The 19,887-nt window shown below is 43.9% G+C and overlaps 1 pseudogene; it reads left to right on the top strand.

Moving 5' to 3' along the window:
• On the top strand, positions 1-19,887 carry LOC138212663 (anoctamin-7-like; annotated as a pseudogene).

Raw genomic sequence — 19,887 nt, 5'->3', positions numbered from 1 at the left:
GGAAGCATTAATGCTGAATGATATATTCAGGTTTTGGAGCAACATATGCTGCCATCCAGACAACGTCTCTTTCAGGGAAGGTCTTGTTTATTTCAGCAGAACAACGTCCAACCACATTCTGCATGTATTCCAACAGCATGGCTCTCTAGTAGAAGAGTCCGCTGATAAACTGGCCTCCTGCAGTCCAGACCTGTCAATCATTGAAAACATCTGGAGCATCAGGACATGAACAACACAACAAAGGAGACCCTGAACTGTTGAGCAGCTGAAATCCTCTATCAGGCAAGAATGGGACCACATTTCACTTTCAAAACTCCAGAAACTGGTCTCCTCAGTTCCCAAAGGTTTCCAGAGTGTTGTTAAAAGAAGAGTTGATGCAGCTCAGTGGTGAGCATGATCCTGAAACAACTTTATAGAGACGTGTTGCTGACATCAGATTCACAATGAGAAAATCTTTTACATAAAACAATAACATTTCTCAGTTTCAACATTTGATATGTTGTCTTTGGTCTATTTTTAATTAAATATGAGTTTACATGATTTACAAATCACAACATTCTGTTTTTATGTCGAATTCTCTCCTGTAACTGAGACAGTTGAAAACCAGCTGCATGTCAGGATGAAACCGACCAAACTGACTTGTACAAACACAAACAGACTTCAGGCTGAATTTTATGAACACAAACTTTCCGCCTCCCTTCAGCTGCTCTGCTCCACATGAACACGGCAGAGTTTCAAAATGTACAACTGTTGAAGGTGAAAGGAGCAACGCAACACGACAGGATGATGTTTCAGACCAAACTTTGCATCCAGACTGTCTTCTCCTTCAAGATTGAAACCTTTTGAACAAGCAGCTGAATACGACTCAGTCACGTGTTTGCGACCTCTAGTGGTCGTAGGAAGTAAAACAAAAGAGGAAGTCAGGTGAAAGTTGGGTGTTTGCATGGATCAGAGACAAGAGTTTGACCAGGAGAGTGCTGTTCATGTTAAAATAGAAGTTAACTCATATTTAACTTCCATCACAATCGTTCTTATTTGAACTCGAACGGTAATCTTTTCTGAAACCAAGCCAAACTGCGACTGTTTTTAAGATCTTAATGTTTCAGATAAAAACACCTTCATGAAGGTGCTTCTCATATTTCTCTAGATTTGTTTTTCTGTAACAGAACAAACTTTAGCTGTTTGTTTTCAGAAAAGAGGGGAGGTGGGGTTAACATTAAGGGGCGGGGCTTATGATGGTCACTGTGCAGCCAGAAATCCACCTGCTGCTCTGCAGAGCCAGAGCTTCACCCGAGCTTCACCCGAGCTTCACCTGAGCTTCAACGCCTGCACACACAGGTGAGTTGGAACCATATTGATCACTTATCCTGTAAGTTAATCAATATCCTGCTCTGTCTCCAAACCTTTAGTGATTCTATTCAAGTCTAAAAGTACAAACACATTAATTTTTAAAGACATAAAGCAGAAAAAATAACAGAATATTTGCAGTTTTTTATTTTACTAAAACGTAGTACTATGTATAATCAATAACTGTTGATCACTCAGGCTGTTTCAGACGGTTGTTGGGGAGCTGATGTGTAAAGTTGTTACAGCTCACTGCACGGAAAATATGTCCAAACATCTCCTCGAACTTTGATTTCTAATTTGTGATTTGTGCTCATCTTTGTTCTGGACGAAGAGGACGACGAACGTGGGGGAGGATGTGGAGGTCCGGGAAGCAGAGTGGAGACAGCGCCACGCTCATCACCATGGAAACCAGACCAGAGGGCGACGAAGGCAGCGCCATCGTGGTAACAGCAGTTTGTGTGCGACCCGATGAATAACACTCAGTTAAAAAAGCTTAATAACTGGAGGAGTTCCTCAGGGTGATGTCCCGGAGTCTCGACTGTTTTTATCTAAACTTTGTTTTTGGCAGCACGTAAAATTTTACAATCACATTTCATGCAAACATTTGAAAAACAAAGGAGATTAAACCAGCACTTTGACTCTCTATGGTGTCGTTAGATAAACTCTTCTGATCAGGCAAGCCTTCTGGAAATAATTCATCATTCATTATATATTTTAGGGACTCAAACACAGATATGTTAAGGGGTGGAGCTCTTTGATTGACAGGCCTGTGGTGTAGTCAGGTTTCCAGTATAAGTGGGCGGGGCATAGTCTCAGATCCACCCCTCGCTCCTCCCTAGTTCATCCAAATATGGTCACTTCCGGCTCGCAAACCAATAGGTGACTTAATTAGTTGCTGAACTGAGGAATCAATTTATTTGTATCGAAATGTAATCTCTGGTCAACAGGCTTTAAGGAGCCCGAAGCTACCTGGTGAACACGAAGTTTTTTTATGCTACTATTTTTTACACGAGCTGGATTAACTGCCTCGGAAAAAAAGTAATTTTTAAATTTCAGAATTCAGTGGTTGTTCCTGTTTGTTGAGTGTGAAAGTTAAATGTTTAGAATCTTCTCTTCTGTGAGTTATAGTCTGTTGTCTTTACCCAGAATGCACCTGTTCAGCCTCGAGACAGAAACGTGCTCAGTGATGGATCGTCTCGAGTCGGTGAGTAAAACAAATGTACTGAGTCAATATTATGAGAGGGGGCGGGGCCTCAGCGGGTCTGACACCCTGCTGTGGTTATAATTAGGGCCCGAGCAACGAGCATCGGTGCGAAAGCCCTATTGTTTTTCGTAAAGATGTTCTTCTTATTCTTACGTAAAGTGATTTGCCTTTTTGGAGGCTTTATCATATTCAAAAACTCATGAAAGTGGATACACATATGTGTCCCGGTGAAAAATTTCGTATTCCAGTGGAGTCGCGAGTGGGCGTGGCCAAATGGCTTGAGAGCGCCCCCTAAAGAGATGCCCCGGCGGCCACATTTACCTAAATTCACGAAATCCGGTGGACACGTGTATCACACCTGGACGCACAAAAAAGTTACATTGCACCGTTACGTCAACTCGACAGGAAGTCCACCATTTTGAATTTAGTCCCCATTTTGGGCGATTCTGACTCGTTGTACTTCGTCGAACTCCTCCGAGGGATTTTATCCGACCGACTTGAATTTAGTTTCTATGGATAGAAAACATGTTTGGGATTAAAAGTTATCAAAATAATTCGTTTTCATCGACGTGTGTGCCCGTGAGAGGCGGCCATTTTGAGCGTCTCGTCATGAAACTAGGAGTTGCTTTAAATCTTATGTACATGGACTGACCTTCTCCAAACATCACAGGTATGATAACAGCCCCACCCTGAAGACCCCTGTGTGGTAATATTCGCTCATAGTCATAGCGCCCCCTGTTGGCCACTGGAAATGACACTTTTCATACTTTCACATTCTACGTCGAGCTGGTTGATCACATGAACCTAAAGTCAGGTCACAATAACCTAAACATGTAGTTGATGATATATTGAGACATTCGTTCGACTTTGTCAATGGGTGTCGCCGTGACGTTGCGGCAAAGTTGGATGTCTCACCGTGACACAGGAAGTTGATGTTTAAGGTCAAAGGATGCTTGAAACCTCACAAAACGTGTGACATACATCCGGCGTGGTGAGACGATACATCTGATGTGTTTTGCAAGTGGGCGTGGCCAAACGGCTCACTCGCCGTGACACAGAAAGTTGATGTTTAAGGTCAACAGATGCTTGAAACCTCACGAAACATGTAGCATACATCCAGTGTGGTGAGACGATACATCTGATGTGTTTTGCAAGTGGGCGTGGCCAAACGGCTCACTCGCCGTGACACAGAAAGTTGATGTTTAAGGTCAAAGGATGCTTGAAACCTCACAAAACGTGTGACATACATCCAGTGTGGTGAGACGATACATCTGATGTGTTTTGCAAGTGGGCGTGGCCAACCGGCTCGCTAGCGCCCCCAAACTGCAGCTCCAGCACTTAGTTTCACCTACATGCATCAAAATTTGTTGGACTCTGCCTCGGCATCATGAGTTTGTTTTTAATCGATCAGCGTACCTGTAATTTCAAAGAAGATACAGAGGTTTGGGGTGTACTTTTTAAAAAAAAAATTAATAGTATGCATACGTAAACACCACATACATGTAATCACAGCCCTACTTCCCAACAAGGTATGTAGTTTATTTTCACTTGAAAGTGATAAAAGTTCATAGTAGCATTTTGTTGAAAAATGTCTTGCTTCCATCTACTTTATTCTAGGATTTAAGAAAACATCAAAATGCAGTTGACAAGCAAACCATCAAGGACCAGCAGTGTGTTTGTGGCAAAGCTTTGTCTTCGTTTTTGTGTTTGATGATTATAAAGATAGGATTACATTAGTATAACCATGCTTTCATTAACACCAATTATGTAATTTTTTTAATCTTTGAACAGTCGTATAGGTGAAATTTCTATTGCAATCAATTGATCAATAATATGCACTTTCAATCACGAGAGACTCAATTTGAGTGAACAGTTAAAATTTTTATTAGTACAACATGCAGTGAATACGGACAATTCTTTGATTCCCATATTTACAAACTGGAGGGAAAAAAACCTCTCCTTTAGCAGGAAGAAAACCTCCATCAGTGGAAGGAAAAAAACCTCCATCAGTGGAAGGAAAAAAACCTCCATCAGTGGAAGGAAAAAAAACTCCCTTTTAACAGGAAGTAAAAAAATCCTAAAGTGGGGAGGAATAACTTCCCTTTAACAGGAGGAAACCTCAGGAGAGTTGGCTGGCCGTCAAACTCGACCAAGGGAGAAGGGAGAGCAGAGATAAAACAGCATAGAAATCCAGGAAAATACAATGTTAGGAGGACTAGTAACTGTAAATCAAAGGCATTCAGTTCAAGGGTCTGGGATAACTGGAAAAGAAAGCACAAACATTAAACCAGCAAGGGGAACAATATGAAGAGACGTACTCACAAAATACTGAAAAATCTTATAGAAAACAGATATAAAGTACACAATAATAAAAGTATACAATATAACAGTGGAAGAACACTGCAAAGCTCTGATTTTATATTACTACCAGCTACCATTAGCCTCCCCCATTCAAACCTTGCTATGCTAAAACTGCTCATACAGCTATACAAACTACTATCATTCCTTCGCTGCCAGTTCTAATGAATACAACTCTGCACTGCTTCCAACATCTCCCTCACCACCTGCTGCAGCCTTCATCCCTTAATTCAACACTCCGTTAATTGTGCTGATTTTAATTACACAAAGAACCCTCGAAAACCAGCTTCAACTCAATGACCTGCCCTTCTACTTCAAATTGCTACTATTAAAAAGCCTTCTATTAACCTCTAACTGCCACATCATTATAACTTCCATCTCAATGCTGTGAACCCTCCATTCACCTCTTACGAAATACAGCAACACAGTTCAAACTACAGCTGTTCACAAGTTATTCAGCCATGTCATTGTTTAAATTTCTATATTTAAAAGAGCATATTATACCCTCGTGAGAACTAAAGTAAGTGGGCACAACTATTGTTTTGACTTCATATTTTTTTGTTTTTACATAAATGTGGTCAATTAGTGTTCCTTTTTCAGTAGTGGGTTCTGTTACAAGTTGAACGTACCCTTTCTCTGTTAAAAATGCACATATTGCTGACGATTTCAAAATGTCCTCATTAAAATCCCCCATGACAGCAATTGTTTCACTTTTTTCTTGGAGGCAATTAAGTAAAATGTCAAGATGATTTTTAAACAATAACATGGGATAACGTGGTGGCCGATATACAAGTGCTATCAATATATTGTAGAGAGGACAGTTGTACACTAAGCACTCCAAATTAACATGGGGCACATGGACAATTTCATATTCCATGTTATTATTACTATACATGCCAACACCGCCATCTTGTTGTGCTTGCAAATCCACCAATACGGGAAGGTTGCCACTGTACGATAAACTTCGTGGACAACTATCAAAACTGAATCCATCAATGTTTACATTGTCCAATGAAGAAGTGGCAGTTAGCCACGTTTCTGTCACAGCAATACAGTTAAGCTGCAAATGCTGTGTACACGACACCAAATCAGATAAATGCAGTCAAATCTTCCACATTCATCAAAAACACATAGAAAGTATGTGTATTCAGTTGGTTCTTTAATCTATTTTCTAGCAAGAATTTAGGCATACTTGAAATTGCATTGTTAATGTCCTCTTTACAATATATGTATTTTTCATCAAACTCTTGAACAACTAAACCCGACAAACTTCTAATGCGACTTAAAGCAACATATGCCTGTCCAGGTGCAAAAACCTTTTCCAGAAACACCACTGCGCTATCTACAGTTAGCCCTTGTACCTTATGGACCGTACATGCTCACGCAAGTTTCAGTGGAAACTGTCGACGCAAACCTCCTTTACTACTCGCCCTTTCTTCCTCTGCTTCAATAAAGGTAGAGTCCACTAAGTCTACTGGACTACCTGCACAGTTTTTCCTTCTCTGTGCACCGACACAAGCATCATTAAATGTGACATAAACTCTCAGAGGAAACTTATTTTTCTGGGCACTAACTATCCACGTCACAGTACCACACACACCATTAACTAATCCATCCATCACATCTATGTTCTTACACAGCATAACTCGGGCATTCTCCCCCAACAACAACTGTGCAGCTAAACACGTTTTAGATGTGCGAGCATGATGTCCTCTAATCCGCTCCAGTTTCCCCGTCGTCTTGCTGATTCTAAAATCCTGTGCCTCTATGGTAGTATATTCAACACAAGTGTTTTAATCAAAAAAAAAAAAAAAAAAAAAAAAAAAAAAAAAAAGGGGTGGCACGGTGGTGCAGTGGTTAGCATTGTCACCTCACAGCAACAAAGGTTCCGGGTTCGAATCTGGTCCTGGGCCTTTCTGTGCGGAGTTTGCATGTTCTCCCTGTGCTTGCGTGGGTTCTCTCCGGGTTCTCCGGCTTCCTCCCATCATCCAAAAACATGCACCTCAGGTCAGGTTACCTGGCGCCGCGCTAGTGGCAGCCTGCTGCAGCATCTCCCCCCTGAGAGCCCCCCTGCTGTAGTGAAGACATTTCCCCTCGGGGATTAATAAAGTGTATAAAATCAAAATCAAACACAAGTGTTCAACAGCTGTTTAATGTTGTGCTCATTTACTTGTCGGAAATATATGCAAGGCTGAGCTGACCTCACCGCTTCAATACTTCCACGTCACTTTTCAATATGGGCGTGCCTCTACAACGAGTTCTAATTCTATTTAAAAGCTCTGCGAACACGCCATCTTTTTGTCTAAGGACATAGCCTTTAATTCAACAACCCCAAAAAGACTCCACCACAAGTTAACTCCGACATCCTCCACATACAAAGCGTTCCCTTTCACTGGAGGCAACTGATAAAAATCCCCGACAGCTATCAGGCTAACGTTTCCAAATGGAGATAAGTCACCAGTCTGCTTGATTTGTCTTAATCTACCATGAATATATGCCAATAAATTGTGATCCACCATGGATATTTAATCAATTATCACAATTTGGAGATCAATATATTTAACCCGTAATGAATTTAGCTTTTCCTCACCCAAAGGGATGTACGGTAGCCGGACATCTATTCCAATACTGAACGTCCTGTGAATAGTTGCTGCTTTTAAATTGTATGCAGCGATCCCCGTAGGAGCAGTAAACAATACACAAATGTTGTCCGGATGACGACAAACTGGTGAAAATAACCTCATTGACTCGTACTGAATAGCCTCTATTAAATGAGTCTTTCCTGTCCCTGCACCACCTGTACTAAACACACAAAGGGGATCTGGATTCCCCCCGTTCACCTTATCTAGACACCACTGCCGAATCTGATAAAAAAAAAAACCCCAAAAAAACACCACTCTGTGTCTCATTCAAAGATCGAATTAAACCTAAACCCTCACTTCTACACAAAATGTGATTTTATTTTCTACATTTCTAATTTCCCTGCTACTTACAGCTAAATCTGGAATATGGTCTTCGGCTTCTTTTTTTTTATTTTATTTTTTTATAGACTTTATAGACTTTCTTCCGCTATCTGTTCCTTTCCTTGCATTTCCTCTCGACACTGCAACTGCTCCAACTCTTGCTGTGGACGTAGCTTGCACCAGACATCCTCTCTAACACCCTCACTATTCCTCATTTGGACGACATGCTACAGTGTGACTTTTTGACCATATTTCGGACGGCATACTATAGTATGACTGAAGTTCAAATTATGTCAGGCAACTCAACCAGTACACAATGAAAAAAAAAAAGTCTCTTTTGGACTTTTTACCTTTGGTTTGTGGCTTACCCTTACAGGGACTTGCCTTAGGAGGTGTCACCCTCCGTGAAACTCGTGTGTTACCTTGGCGGGTAAACCGTGAACCATGTGTGTTGTGTTACCTCGGCGGGGCTCGAACCCGTGTCTTCATGAGGTTGTTTCCAGCTGGGAGTCAGCGTCGTAGACCGCAGGACTATCTTCGGCACCGGCGAATGAATCGTAGCAGGAGAAAGTGTACCACGGAGTTCACTCAGAGCTTCCAGAGACTCAGCCGACAGTCTGGTTAACTCAACAGATAAAAGATTCTTCTTCACCAAGGTTGATATTAATGGTTCAGATTCCACCTGTTGATGGTGATTCAACTTTTAGTGAAGTTGAAACGTTTGGGGAAATTGAAAAAGTTTTGCATCCACTACACATTACAGGAAGATATTTAATATCACTGCAGACCTCCTTGAAAACACGTATACCTACTATCCAAAGAATGTCTGCGGCAATTTTGGTCGCATTTGAATGAATATTTGTGGATGGTGGAGGTATAGGTTGCAGTGAGCCAAAGATTTGTCACAATGCTGCCTAACTCCTGGGAAGGTTGGTGGCAGTGTTTAGCACTGCTCCCTCTCAGCCAGAAGGTTTGGGGTTCAATTCCCCCCCCTTTTGTTATGACTTACAAAAAAACACATTAGTAATTTCTGACTTTGAAAATGCCGGTTATTTCTTGAACAACATGCCAGAGCATGACTTTTGGGTCACTTTTTGTCCACGACGCCACTGGCACACCGATCGACTAAAACAAATTATTTTGATAACTTTTAATTCCAAACATGTTCAGAGTGCACACACTCAATTTGAAGTCGGTCCGAAAAAAATCTGTGGGAGGAGTTCATTAAAGTACAACATGTGTGAATCGCCAAAAATGGTGACTAAATTCACCAAGGTTGTTATTAAAGGTTCAGATTCCACCTGTTGATGGTGATTCAACTTTTAGTGAAGTAGAAACGTTTGGAGGAATTGAAAAAGTTTTGCATAAATCCAAAGAATGTCTATGGCAATTTTGGTCGCATTTGAATGAATATTTGTGGACGGAGATATAGGTTGCAGTTTTAATTCGTAATAATAATGTTTTTCTTCAAGTTAAGACAAAAATAGTTTAGATAGGACTTTATACATATATTCTAAATAGAAAAAAAATAAAACCGCAAAGTGCAAGCAAAAGAATGAAACGGCTGATTGCATGTTCTTGCTTGAATGTAATGTTTTACATTATGGACTACATGCATAAGTTAGTCATCCATATTATGGATGACAAACTTTACTTTTAGGTTATTAGTTTTGCACGAACGCACAAATTCCACATATAACATTCCAGGCAGGAATTGAACCTGGTACCTTCAGGCTGAGAGACGACAACGCTGGCAGGTGCACCACTATGCTGGCTTCCATAACTTGAACGGAAGTCAGACTTATAGCATGTTGTGCAAAATATGACTGATCACTTTTCGGACGACATAGTATAGTATGACTTTTTGATCATATTTCGGACGACATGCTATCGTGTGACTTTTTTTCCATAATTAGAGCCCGAGCACCGAGGATCGGTGCGAAAGCCCTATTGTTTTTCGTAAAGATGTTCTTCTTATTCTTACGTAAAGTGATTTGCCTTTTTGGAGGCTTTATCGTATTCAAAAACTCAAGAAAGTGGAAACACATTTGTCTCCCGGCGAAAACTTTCATATTGTAGTGGAGTCGCGAGTGGGCGGGGCCAAACGGCTCGAGAGCGCCCCCTAAAGAGATGCCCCGGCGGCCACATTTACCTAAATTCACGAAATCCGGTGGACACGTGTATCACACCTAGATGCACAAAAAAGTTACATTGCACCGTTACGTCAACTCGACAGGAAGTCCACCATTTTGAATTTAGTCACCATTTTGGGCGATTCTGACACGTTGTACTTTGTCGGACCAACTTAAATTTAGGTTCTATGGATAGAAAACATGTTTGGGATTAAAAGTTATCAAAATAATTCGTTTTCATCGATGTGTGTGCCTGTAGCGTGGCGGCCATTTTGAGCGTCTCGCCATGAAACTAGGAGTTGCTTTAAATCTTATGTACATGGACCGACCTTCTCCAAACATCACAGGTATGATAACAGCCCCGCCCTGAAGACCCCTGTGTGGTAATATTCGCTCATAGTCATAGCGCCCCCTGTTGGCCACTGGAAATGACACTTTTCATGCTTTCACATTCTACGTCGAGCTGGTTGATCCCATGAACCTAAAGTCAGGTCACAATAACCTAAACATGTAGTTGATGATATATTGAGACATTCGCTCGACTCTGTCAATGGGCGTCGCCGTGACGATGCGGCAAAGTTGGATGTCTCTCTGTGACACAGGAAGTTGATGTTTAAGGTCAAAGGATGCTTGAAACCTCACGAAACGTGTCACATACATCCGGTGTGGTGAGACGATACATCTGATGTGTTTTGCGAGTGGGCGTGGCCAAACGGCTCGCCAGCGCCCCCTGCTGGAGACAGGAAACGAGGCAAAAATAGCAACTTTAAGCGGGTATACGCGGTCCCTCGCGCGCTGCACGTCGGGGAGACGGCTTCAGGGAGGCAGCGCGCCGGAGGGCCCGTACATCATTGCTTGCAGTTTTAATTATATCTTGTCCCCAACTTTGCATCTTGTTGGTGTTGTCGCACAGATTTCGTGTTGGTGTGGGAGGAGCCTCTGAGTGTGGACAACAATGGTGCAGATGTTGACTCCACCCACAGGCCATGGAGGGAGGAGTTTCTGAACAGACTGATCAACACCAGACTGCTGCTGGAGCAGGTGAGCAAAACAAACACACCTGAGCCTCAGTTGGAGTCAAAGTTCACGTCTCAGAAGGTCTAACAGGGAAACTGTAAGACTGCAGCTCCTCCCTGTGAAGCGCCCTCCGGTGGCAGGAGCCAGTAAGGTGGTGCAAGGAGGAGGTCGGGTGCACGGAGGGGTCAACAACACGCAGTCGACTTCCTGTTTCTTGTTTCAGACTAAGACTCAACATCGTTCTCTTTTAACCATGAGAGTTTATAATCTTTAGCACAAGTTTATTATTGTCACCATGACAACAACATGACAGCAAACTCTGGATGAAACCTGACCCCTGATGGAGGTGTGTCTCTCTGCAGAAGGAGGTCCTGCAGGCGAAGAAGAGGACCAGCTTCGTCCTCCTCAGCGCTCCGTGGAGCGTCCTCTGTTACTACGCAGAGGAGATCAGTCTCCGAGTCCCTCTGCAGGTGAACACATCGTCCTCCGCTGCTGTCCCCGCACACGTCCACGTCCTCACACCGTGTCCTCTGTCCTCCTGCAGGTGGTCAACGCTCCCATCGTCAACTGGTCCGAGCAGGTCCTGTCCAAGCTGTCCCTGCCCAACCCTCTGTCCCAGGACGTCCCCAACCCTCCACCCGACTACTACACCTGTCAGTTCAGGACCAACAAGCTGCAGAGGTTCACACACACTCAGCTCTCTGTCCTCATGTCTTCACATCCTTCACAAGTCTATCTGGAGCTCAGAGGGACACCAGGAGTCCCGGACAATGATCACATGACTGTCCGGTCTGAGGACAGCCGGGGGACGTTTGTGTCCCATCTGTCCGTCCTCTCTGTGGGAGCAGACCGATCTGATTCTGTCTGTTTTCTGTCTGCAGGTTTCTGGGCAGCGATGACAAAGAGACGTTCTTCAAGACGACTCAGAGACACCAGGTGGTGAGTTCAGAGTCCGTACGACCCTGAACCTTGAACCCTGAACCCTGGACCCTGAACCCTGAACCCTGAACCTTGAACCCTGAACCCTGAACCTTGAACCCTGAACCCTGAACCCTGAACCTTGAACCCTGAACCCTGAACCCTGAACCTTGAACCCTGAACCTTGAACCCTGAACCTTGAACCCTGAACCTTGAACCTTGAACCCTGAGCCCTGAACTGTGGTCTCAAACCATCCTTCAGACTTCCTGTCCGCAGTGTCCCTGATGTCGATGTGTTTAGAGTTCTGTGATCCAAACTGAAACCAGTCTGATGTTCTGCGTTGGTTCTGTTTTCAGGGTGATTTCCAGCTGCCGACCCCCCCGGTGCCCCCCCAGTATTTAGGTCTGAGACAGATCCTGAATACGTACTGGGCCCAGTGGTCCTGCTGGAGACGCTACCAACCTCTGGACCACATCAGGGAGTACTTTGGGGAGAAGATTGCACTGTATTTTGCCTGGATTGGTAACTATAGCAACAACACTTCAAAGTATCTAAATGTGTCTGACTGTAGGTTTCTATGGTAACCGTGTCTGACTGTGGGTTTCTATGGTAACCGTGTCTGACTGTAGGGTCCCATGCTAACCGTGTCGGACTGTAGGTTTCTATGGTAACCACGTCTGAGTATAGGTTTCTATGGTAACCGTGTCCGACTGTCGGTTTATATGGTAACAATGCCTGACTGTAGGTTTCTATGGTAACAATGCCTGACTGTAGGTTTCTATGGGAACCGTGTCTGACTCTAGGTTTCTACACTGGCTGGCTGTTACCAGCGTCTCTCGTTGGGACGGTGATCTTCCTGATCGGGTTTTGGCTCGTGGCTACTGATGTTCCAGCGTAAGTTTGAACTGCGTCTGACGTGAACACAAGAAAGTTTGTTGTAGCATGTGACATCATCATTAAAAGGTGAGACTCACCTTTTCTAGTCACATTCTTCTGTTGGAACAATCGTTCAGGAATCTATTTATCTCCGTTAGTATGCCGATGACACTGATGACATTATCTGAAATGTGATCTTGAACTTCATATTTTATACACCTGTATGGCGTCAGAGTTAAACACCTGGTGTCACACGACATCTGTGTTTGTAGGAAGGAGGTGTGTAACAGTGGAAACACGTTCATCATGTGTCCAATCTGTAACATCTGCTCCTACTGGAACTACTCCAACATCTGTGTCACCTACAAGGTACCTGTCTGTCTCTGCACCTGTCTGTCTGTCTCTGTACTGATCTGTCTGTCTCTACACCTGTCTGTCTGTCTCTGCACCTGTCTGTCTGTCTCTGCACCTGTCTGTCTGTCTCGACACCTGTCTGTCTGTCTCTGCACCTGTATGTCTGTCTCTACACCTGTCTGTCTCGACACTTGTCTGTCTGTCTGTCTGTCTGTCTCTACACCTGTCTGTCTGTCTCTACACCTGTCTGTCTCAACACCTGTCTGTCTGTCTCTACACCTGTCTGTCTCTAAATCTGTCTGTCTCTCTGACTACCTGTCTGTCTGTCTCTACACCTGTCTGCCTCTACACCCGTCTGTCTCTTTGACCACCTGTCTGTCTGTCTGTCTCTGCGTAGGCTGGTCTCCTCTTTGATAATGGAGGGACGGTGTTTCTCAGCGTCTTCATGTCTCTGTGGGCCGTCACCTTCCTGGAGTACTGGAAGAGAACATGTTCTGCTCTGTCTCACCGCTGGGACTGCTCTGACTTCCAGGACAAAGAGGTACCTTTCGCTCACCTGTCTCACCTCACACCTGTCTCACCCCAAAAAAGTATTTTACCAAAATGAAAATGTGTCATATGACCTCCTTCTTGGACAGGAGCGACCTCGTCCAGAGTTCACCACCATGGCGCCAATGACCATGAGGAACCCGGTGACCGGAGCGGAGGAACCTTACTTTCCTGAGAACAAGCGCTTCAACAGAACTCTGACGGGCTGCATGGTCATCATCATCATGGTGAGTCCACTGACCCCTGACCTCTGACCGCTCTGATGTGAGGGTACTTCCGAAGCAGCTTTCTGTAACAACCACGGGCACGTGACTGTGATCAGTTCTGATTGATGTGAGAAGTTACAGCAGCTTCATGAACAGGTTGTGTTCGTGGAGCCTGACGTCGTCCTCTCTGTGTGCAGGTTGTTGTGGTGTTGATATTTGTCATCAGCGTCATTTTGTATCATACCATCATCGGCGTCTTCATCTACAGATCCACCGGCAGCTTTTCCATCTCCATCGTGAGTACAACACAACACAACAACAAACAACATGACAGAAGTCTACATTTAAATGTCTAAAACTCTTAAAGATCAGAGACTCGACGATGCTTCCCTGAGGGACACCGCATGTTACTGACTTCACATTTCTGTTACTATTTTTTCAAATACTTCATGAAAAATGTGTTTTCTGTGTGTGTGTGTGTGTGTGTGTGTGTGTGTGTGTGTGTGTGTGTGTGTGTGTGTGTGTGTGTGTGTGTGTGTGTGTTCAGTCTGCGAGGATTGCCAGTATTACAGCGTCAGTGTTGAACCTGTTGATGATCCTCCTTCTCTCCACAGTTTACATCGGATTGGCCCATGTCCTCACCCGGTGGTGTGAGTCGGAGTCACTCTCCTCATCCGCTCTTACAGTTTTTGACTTGTTGAGATATTTTTGTGATTCGGTTGTTAGTTTTAGTTGAAAAAACTAAAGATATTTGGTCAAAAAAGTTGTGACAGGGTCCACAAAAGATGTAAAGATAATAAAAAACACCGGGTGGAACATCTGACAACTAATGAGGTTACCATGGCAACAGATCAGTGACATGATTGGGTATAAAAAGATGATTTCAGAGAGGCGGAGTCTCTCAGCAGTGAAGATAGGGAGAGGTTCACCACTCTGAAAGACTGTGTTGGAAAATAGTTCAACAATCTAAGAATAATGTTCCTCAACGTAAAACTACAAAGAATTAGTGGATTTCATCGTCTACGGTTCATAATATCATTAAAAGATTCAGAGAATCTGGAGAAATCTCTGAACACAAGGGACAAGGCTGGAAACCAATATTGGATGGTGGTGATCTTCGGGCCCTCAGGCAGCACTGCATTAAAAACACACTATTCTGGAGTGGAAATCACTGCATGGGCTCAGGAACACTTGTGAAAACCATCGTCTGCTCCTCCTCACGTAATGTTTCCTTTCTGTGTGTTTCTGTCAGAGATGCATCGCACTCAGACTAAATATGAAGACATGTTCATCCTCAAAGTTTTCATCTTCCAGTTCGTTAACTTCTACTCATCTCCAGTTTACATCGCTTTCTTCAAAGGCAGGTGAGAGCAGCAGCAGCCAATCAGAGCAGGCCTCTCAGCTTCAGCAACACAGGTCGTTTTTCTTCACAAACTTTTTTTTTAAATGGTTCCTTCTCGTTTCATTTGGTCACTTTAACTCCTCAGTTTTATCGTGTTCCTCGTCTCTGTGTTTGAATGACATTTTTTTTATCCGTAACGTGAAACTGATTCAAATTAAAGTCAGTCAGCTGGTTTGTAAAGTTGGAGAAGAGGAGGCGTCATAGCGCCTCCATCAACAGGAGAAAACTGTAAGTAAAGTTTTATCTCGTATCTTAACCAGCTCTTTGTTTCTTTGTTTCTATGTTTGTTTGTTTGCTTGCTTGTTTTTTTTGTTTGTTCCTTTTTTTCTGAATTTTTTTGTTCCCATTTTTTTGTTTTTATTCTATTTTTGTTTATTTGTTTTGTATTGTTTGTTTCAAAGTTCATTTTTTCTATTTCTGTTTGTTTTTAAATTTTCTCTTTTGTTTGTTTGTTTGTTTGTTTGTGTCTTCAGGTTCGTTGGTTACCCTGGACACTACAACACTCTGTTTGGAATTCGCAACGAAGACGTGAGTCCGTCACTTTAAGATGATATTGTTTACATCCATCATCTGTTTGTCAATAAGACATAAACAAACGGATGTATTGATCGATGTGTTGTCGAACTGTAAATAGAAATGTTGTGTCGAGCTGTTATCAATCAGATTAGATTGTTAAAGAAGACACGTGATAAGTAACGTTTTAAAGTCTAAATGTAAATGAAAACATTTATAGTCTGTTTGACAGTCTGGAAGTAGTTTAATTCATCATTTACCTTTTTATTGGAGGGAATTATGTTCATTAATGAAGCAGAATAACAACAGAAGTAAACGATCTTTCAGTGTGGAGCCGGTGGATGTCTTATTGTCCTGGCTCAAGAGCTGCTGGTCATCATGGTGGGAAAACAGCTGATCAATAACATCCAGGAGTTCATCTCCCCGTAAACAACAAACACACACAAACACATGATCAACAAGGTAAACAACTTGTCTCAGAGGAACAAGGTAAACTATGGAGCTCATTATTTGGCAGGAAGTTGAAGTCGTGGTGGCAAAAGAGAAGGCTGAGTCCTCAGCTGAAGGAGGAGGAGGAGGAGGAGGAGGAGAAGGAGGAAGGTCAGAGGGAGGAGCATCAGCAGGAGGAGGAAGAGGAGGAGGGTTCTCCCTGGGAGTCGGACTACCAGCTGCTGGTCTGTGAGGGACTCTTCAGCGAGTATCTGGAGATGGGTGAGTCCTGTCCTCGAATCATCCTCACAACATATATCAGATTATTATTTCACAGGAACACAGAAACCAGCCAATTGATGGAAAATCCATTAACAACACTTTTAAGAGATTAATCATTTTTACAGACATTTTTAGGCAAAAATACCAAAACTTAAAAGGAATTGCAGACTTGGGCATTTTATATATTTAAAAAAAAAAAAATCAATGAATTGATAAAGGAAATAAGAGGATAATAAGATGTATTGATAATGAGCCTTACTGCCTGTTCGGACTCTGAACTCTTGAAGAGACAGTGACATACGTTGACAGATGTAGATCCAAAACAGCCTCCCACTTTGTCTGTTAGGTTACCACCTGAGTCCAGAGGTGCTGAATGAGGCATGCTGGGAAATGTAGTGTGTTCCTCTTCACTGTGAACCCTCCTCATCCTCAGTGCTCCAGTTTGGCTTCATCACCATCTTCGTGGCGGCGTGTCCTCTCGCTCCTCTCTTCGCTCTCATCAATAACTGGGTGGAGATCCGTCTGGACGCTCAGAAGTTCGTGACTGAATATCGCCGCCCGGTGGTAGAGCGAGCTCAGGATATCGGCATCTGGTTCCCCATCCTGCAGTTCATCACACACATGGCCGTTCTGAGCAACGTAAGACTGTGATGTGTGTGAGGAAGAGTCGGTCTCCTCTTCAAACATCCATCTGACGGTTCACCAGAAGAGTCTGAACTTCTCCAAACTCCTCCTTCAGGCGTTCCTCATCGCGTTCACCTCGTCCTTCCTGCCGCGTCTGTACTACCGCTACACCAGAGACAGCACGCTGAGCGGCTTCGTCAACTTCACTCTGGCGACGTCACCGCGCAACTACAGCCAGCAGCACCAGCACACATCCTGCAGGTGGGCCGCTTCCCCGGCAACAGGGCCTCCAGACGGACCAATGAATGAGCTCTCTGTGGGTCACGTGACCTCACGTTGAGAGCGGATCGCTCTGGAGGGTAACGGATGGTTGATGTGTTGGAATCAGCAGTCGTCATTAACTATTGGTCGTCTGCAGGTATCGGGGCTTCAGGGATGGAAACGGTGAACACCTGCCGGAGTACTTCTACCTCCTCGCCATACGACTCAGCTTCGTCATCGTCTTCGAGGTAACCAATGGCTGACAGTTGGGATAAATCTGTGTTCTGTTTCCTCTTCTGACAACATGAAAATGTTTTAGTCCAACGCACCTGTTCAGTGCTGAGAGAGAATCAGCTGTCTAGTTTTTGATGGGTACAATTTTTCTTGTAAGGTTGAACCACAGACTGTTTCTAAAAGAGTTCGTAGCTTCAGGTCTGTAAAATGGTTCTGATCCAGAAGTGTCTTCAGCTGCAATACCAGCGAGTGCCACTAGAGGTCGGCTCCAAAAAGCCTCCGGCTCCATAGACTCCCATTCAACTTCTCTCATCAAATCCAAAGTGAATAAAATGTGTCCATCAGTTATCTCGGTGTTGTTAGCTAAAGTCACTCCTTCTTATTAGTTTTCTGGAGGTCCATCTGAAAATAATCCCTCATTCATTAGAAAAGAAGATTCAAGAAGACCTGTTTTTGGGGGCGTGTCTGTTTGATTGACAGGCCTGTGGTGCAGTCAGGTTACAGCTATCGGTGGGCGGGACGTAGTATCGTCAGGTTTCCAATCAGATCGGTCAGATCCACCGCTGGCTCCTCCCCCAGCTTGTCCAAATATGGTCACTTCCTGCTCCAAAGATGGCTAAAGAAAGTGACGGCTGATTGTTGGAGGAGGCGATTGAGCATTGAAGGTTTTTTTTACCGTCTCTCTTCCTCAGCATGTGGTCTTCTTTGTCGGCCATCTGATCAACTTGATGGTTCCTGACATCCCAGAGGAGGTGGAGCTGAAGATGAAGAGGGAGCACTACATGGCCAAAGAGGTTCTGGCTGAGAACCAGGTGCAACTAAACCAGGTTCTTTCTGTCATAAGTTGTTCTAGTTTGATATCCACTTCAGTTTGTTTTAGCAGAGAAACGAAGGTGGATCAATAAGTCCAGAGTTCCTGAACGCAGCACAGGGCTGCACACGCAGGATCATCAACCTTCATCGGGACGTATTCAGAGTTATTGATCAACATCAACATTAATGTGACCGCTGGTATGTGAACATCTGTGATGTCACCATGGACCTGAAACTGGAGCAGAGAAACAGCAGATTTTGGGGAACAAAATCTTCAACTCGCCTGCTTACAGCCGAGTGTTCCTGAGCCCATGCAGTGATTTCCACTACAGAATCATGGCTGTTTTTAAGGGTCCCTGTCGACGTTTTCCAGAGTTTGACCCCCAAAATCTGATGTTTCTGCTCCAGTTTCAGGTCCGTGGTGACATCACAGATGTTCACGTACCAGCGGTCCGTTAATGTGTTGATGGAGAGACGACAATCTGAAGACTTCCTCAGAAGTATTTTCAGAACTCTCTGAACTTATTGACGGACCCTCGTAGTTTCCGTTATAGTTTGTTTTTTTCCTTCGTTGTGTTCTGTGTCTCCAGTCTGTGGGGAAAGCTGTGGTTTCTGGTGAGAAGGATGTCGTATCCGCTAAACTGTGCCGGCGTGAATCCAGAGCTTCACTGCCGCAGAGTGACTCTCCTCCACCAAACCTGAAGGAGATCTCGGAGGAAACCGAACCACCGGACAGCAGCTGACGTGAAACACAAGTGAGTCCCGACCGCCTCCACATCTACATGACTGAGCTTCTCCTGTTGACCGACCTCTCACGGACCAGCCAGACCTCGACAACATCTACCAGAACCTGGTCTTCCACAGGGAGCTCCTGATGTGGTCTTCTTCGTCGGCCATCTGATCGACCTGATGGTTCCTGACATCCCAGAGGAGGTGGAGCTGAAGATGAAGAGGGAGCACTACATGGCCAAAGAGGTTCTGGCTGAGAATCAGGTGCAACTAAACCAGGTTCTTTCTGTCATAAGTTGTTCTAGTTTGATATCCACTTCACGCTGGCTCCTCCCCCAGCTCGTCCAAATATGGTCACTTCCTGCTCCAAACCGCTCCGAACTAGCAAAGATGGTGACGGACAGAATCTGAACTGGAGGTTCATAACGTTCACAAACCAACGGGGGACAGATTTCAGTGTAACACTTTCCAGATTGGTGCCCTGCTGTTAGTTAGAAGTTGTTTTTTACTACAAATGCTGAATGTAAAGTTCGACTTGTTCATCAAATGGTGATCAGTTCAATCTAAAGTTTCCTTTTTTACCTTCGAAAATGTAATATTGACACAGTTTTGAATGTTTTTCAGTGTAGTTTATGATGACATCATCGCTGTAATAAAGATCCATTTTGTCCAACA

Source organism: Embiotoca jacksoni, unplaced genomic scaffold, assembly GCF_022577435.1.
Source record: "Embiotoca jacksoni isolate LCO1_2020_lvr unplaced genomic scaffold, fEmbJac1.0.p SCAF_58, whole genome shotgun sequence".
Classification (NCBI taxonomy): Eukaryota; Metazoa; Chordata; class Actinopteri; family Embiotocidae; genus Embiotoca; species Embiotoca jacksoni.
Note: the sequence above shows the minus strand (reverse complement) of the source record. Positions and strands in the feature narration are given on the sequence as shown.